Raw genomic sequence first — 4890 nt, 5'->3', positions numbered from 1 at the left:
CCTCCCGAGTTTGACTGGAAAATCAAAACTGAGCGTCTAGTCTTTTCGGATGAGACGATAAACCGAGGTCACGTGTGCGGCATGCACTTGGTGCACTGAAAAAAGAACCCATGGCAACGAGAGTGTTGTCCTCTGGCAAAATTCTGTCGAAGAAATCCACTCTGACAGGAACACAAACACCTAAGCAATGCACTCAAGGCGTGAAAAAGCGCGTCACCTGGGTTATACTGCTGGTCAGGCATCCGCCTGGCAGATGTGGTGTAGCGAATATGGATTCGTCCGAACGCAGTGACGCCTCCTTCTATTTTTAGAACAGTGGGGGACAGACGCCGCAGTTATCCAGTATGGTCTTAGGTGTGTCTTTACTGTGTGTTGGAGATGCATTTCTCGATGTTATTAATCTCCTTCTTTCTTTCTTTTTTTTTTTCTCGTCTGGACATGATAAATTTCCTGGAATGGCCTGTTGACTTCAGCGCTGTCAAGTTTCTATACGTCTCCCAAAGTGTCAATAAAAGGGCAGTTACCAACAACTGAAAGTGCGCTGTTATCTTTTCGTGTCTAACGAACGTTAGTTTCGACGGGCGCAATAGCCGAATGTTTAAAGCGTTGGACTTTCAATCTGAGGGTCCCGGGTTCGAATCTCGGTAACGACGCCTCGTTGGTAGAGGGTGGAGATTTTTACGATCTCCCAGGTCAACATAAACGCAGACCTGCTTGTGCCTGAACTCCCTTCGTGTGTATACGCATGCAGAGGATCAATTACGCACATTAAAGATCCTGTAATTCATGTCAGCGTTCGGTGGGTCATGGAAACAAGAACATACCCAGCATGCACCCCCCCCCCATCCCCCGAAAACGGAGTATGGCTGCCTATATGGCGGGGTAAAAACGGTCATACACGTAAAAGCCCACTCGTGTACATACGAGTGAACGTGGGAGTTGCAGCCCACGAACGCACGAAGAAGAAGAAGAACGCTTGTTTGCGATGTTCATGGTTTCTTTGTGCTTTGTTAATTGTGGTTGTTTTCACAACATTTAATATCGGGGAATAAGAAAGAAAAGAAAGAAAAGACAGACGTGAATAAGTAATCATATATTCAAAGATCGATCTCAGAAATGGGACAACAATATGTCTGCTCAGTTTCACACGTTTTCATTTCCGTGATGCGCAGGACCATCTCTTATGGGGGAAAAAAAATCTACAAATTTAGACAGGTCTCATCCAAAATGCTCACCACCGCTTTCTTCACTTAATATTCATGTAGGTGAGAGCTATTCATTTTTTGACGCTTTCGTTTTTCCGTAGTTCAGCTGTTTCTGACAGTGCGAAACATTTCCAAAGAATCGGTTGGTGACTTTTTATTGCAATTTCAGGATTTGGCTGGTGAGGTTTTTTTGGGTTTTTTTTCTTCTTCTTTCTTCCTCTTCTTCTCGTTGAGTCTTTTCAATCACATTTTTCTTCTCTCGTTTTTTTTTCTTCTTCTTAAAAAAAGTTAATTCTTTAGTTTGACTTGAAATGTTACCAAATATACGCGTGCATGCGGCCTTCGTAGTAGGTACAACAACAAATTAATAATGTCATTTCGACAAATCCGGTTGCTGCTGCTACTACTTCTACTACTACTGCTACTTCTTCTGCTATCGCTACTTCCACTGCCATGAAACTTTCTACCGGAACTGAAGCTGGCAGGCCCGGTAGAAGAAACCAGATCCAGTCGCGTGCCACGTCAGTCTCTTGACGTGACCCGCTGGGTACAGTTCGTTGGGGAGTGGGGCCGGAGGGCAGTTGGTGGAGGGGGTGGGGGGGGTTGAGGTCGGGGGCGAGGGGGTTGGGGGGGGCAAGAGGGATGCTTGACACCTCCAGGTCCATACACCCCCCACCACCCCCTTGCTTGTAAAGTCAGTTTTTGCTCAAACATGATGCGGATTTCACATCCTCCCCTCCCCCCCCCTCCCCCCACCATCACCCTTTCTCTTGCTCCTCTCTCCTCATCCCCCCACACCCCCCCACCCCCACCCCCCGCTCCCCCATTTCTTTTTCTCCCGTCATCCTCTCAAACATTACTCGCGACCGACCATCAAGGCATTTAAAAAAAGACAAGAAAAAAAAGACATTCAGCAACCGATCATACAGTAGTTTTTCACTCTTTAGTGAAAAAAACAGAAACAAAAAAAAACAAACCAACAGTGGTAAACTGTGAGCAGCTTTTCTTTCATTTTAAGATGCCAAGAATTCGACACTGAATAGACACCAATATTGCTTTCACTGATTTCAAAATGCCATGCATTCGACACTATGAATAGACACCAATATTGCTTTCACTGATTTCAATATGCCATGCATTCGACACTATGAATAGATGCCAATATTACTTTTCATTTATTTGAAGATGCCATGCATTCGACACTATGAATAGATACCAATATTGCTTTCATTGATTTTAAGATGCCAAGCATTCGACACTATAAATATAATTATAGTGGAGTGAGGGCCTAGAGGTAACGCGTCCGCCTAGGAAACGAGAGAATCTGAGCGCTCAAATCACGGCTCAGCCGCCGATATTTTCTCCCCCTCCACTAGACCTTGAGTGGTGGTCTGGACGCTAGTCATTCGGATGAGACGATAAACCGAGGTCCCGTATGCAGCATGCACTTAGCGCACGTAAAAGAACCCACGGCAACAAAAGGATTGTTCCTGGCAAAATTCTGTAAAAATCCACTTCGATAGGAAAAGCAAATAAAACCGCACGCAGGAAAAAAAATACAAAAAAATGGGTGGTGCTGTAGTGTAGCGACGTGCTCTCCCTGGGGAGAGCAGCCCGAATTTCACACAGAGAAATCTGTCGTGATAAAAAGAAATACAAATACATATACAAATTATATCAAAACTGCTTAAAAAGAAGGGGGGTTGGGGGGAGTGAGGGGAGGCAAGGGGAAGAGGAAGTGCGGTTAGAGGTGATGCTCAGTTGACAGACTGTATCAATAAACTGCACAGTTCGGGAGGGAGAAGGCGGTGATGTTATGTAACCTAGTTTAGTTTGCATTGTTTTCTTTTGTTTCATCGAACTACCTGCGGTTGCTGTTGATAATGAAGATGCCATGGTGCCACAGTTTCTATTGATGCGCCCGATTTTTGTTTGTTTGTTTGTTTGTTTGTTTGTTTGTTTGTTGTTGTTGTTGTTGTTGTTGTTGTTGTTGTTGTTGTTGTTGTTGTTGTTGTTGTTGTTGTTGTTGTTGTTGTTGTTGTTGTTGTTGTTGTTCTTCTTCTTCTTCTTCTTCTTCTTCTTCTTCTTCTTCTTCTTCTTCTTCTTGACAAAATGATGATGCTGCATTGTTATTTGTAACTGCTATTTGTCTACAAACTCGACTGAAATTTGACAGTGACACAAAAATTAGTGCTATAATATTTCGGACAGATGTGCATTCCAGTTCGAGACAGAAAGATATCTACCTTTATGGCAGCATCGTAATGCGTGTGATTAATGCTACACCCACATCCCTAGACCTACCCCACCTCCCCAGCCCCACACGCACATACAAGTGCAAGCACATCGCAAAAAGCGCAACACACACATACAGAGAGAGAGAGAGAGAGAGAGAGAGACAGACAGAGACAGACAGAGAGAGAGACAGAGAGAAAGAGAGAGAGCACCTGTCACAAGACATAAATCTAAATACAACACAAAACAAAGCCCACAACAAACACTCTTCAGTATCCGGAGTTACAGCTTTATGAACAACGACGGGGGGGGGGGGGGGGGGGGAATATAATGGAGGCGGCAGCGTGTCCGTATGTCCCAGATGCCATATGTGTGTGACATGACATGAATTAAGAGGAAAAGAAGAACACACGCACATACATACATACATAGCCTACTTACATACAACCCCTTATTTTATTTATTTATAAACTTCATTCTTTTTCTTTCCTTTTATGGGGGTGGGGGGGGGTGGGGGGGGGCTGGGAGGATGAGGGGGGGGGAGGAGCGGAGATGGAGGAGGGGACGAGGGGGTTTGAGTGTCTGGCTGGCTCGACTGGGTGAGCACTGAGCTAGCAGCCGCAATGTACCCGAGTTCGAATCTCAAGACGCCCTAACATAAACAAGGCATTTTCGCTGCCCACCACCACGAGGTGTCGTGTTGGTGTGATGCTGATGTTCGTCCTTCGGATTCGAAGATGACCACGGCTTCAAACATCGGAAGGAGGAAGATCGGTGACTGTGGGCCCCGGAGGTGACCGACGAGGCCAAATCCGGGCCCTGAAGGCTCGCCCACATGGATGTGGGGCACAAGTGAGTGGGTGCTGTCGTCAGCGGCAGTGGATGCTGCTCGGGCCTTGCGCACAGCGCCGCGCTTTCGGTGCGCCTCGGTGATGCGCCTGGCTTCAGCTGCACGGGCTCCTGGTGATGCTAACGTTTGTGTGTGTGTGTGTTAAGACAGGTCCTCTCCTCTCTCTCTCTTCCTCGCCTCTCCTGGGATGGTGAGTGATACCCATCGGCCGTATCCACCCGAGGTGTGTGTCGACGTTAAACCTGAATGCGAATGTGGCAGAAGACGGTCATAGGATGAACGTCAGCGTATTGTTCTTTCTTTTCTTTTTCTTCCCCCCCCCCCCCCCCCAACCCCCTCCCCCGATGGGTGGTGGTGGTGGTTATTGTTATCGTCTGGAATACCCAAAGCCAAAATCAGCCCCAAAGACCACCCGCACGTGGCCCAACAATCAGCCAGTTACTTTAAAAACCACGATCTCTGAAAAGCTCTTCTCCGCCACCGCCACCACCATCACCATCCCCCTTCACGCTCATTAATTTCCCCATCTATCCCCTCATCTTGCAAACTTGTCCTTTCCTCTCTCTTCCTCGCCTCTCCTGGGACGGTGAGTGATACCCA

Source organism: Babylonia areolata, chromosome 8 (assembly GCF_041734735.1).
Source record: "Babylonia areolata isolate BAREFJ2019XMU chromosome 8, ASM4173473v1, whole genome shotgun sequence".
Classification (NCBI taxonomy): domain Eukaryota; kingdom Metazoa; phylum Mollusca; class Gastropoda; order Neogastropoda; family Buccinidae; genus Babylonia; species Babylonia areolata.
Note: the sequence above shows the minus strand (reverse complement) of the source record.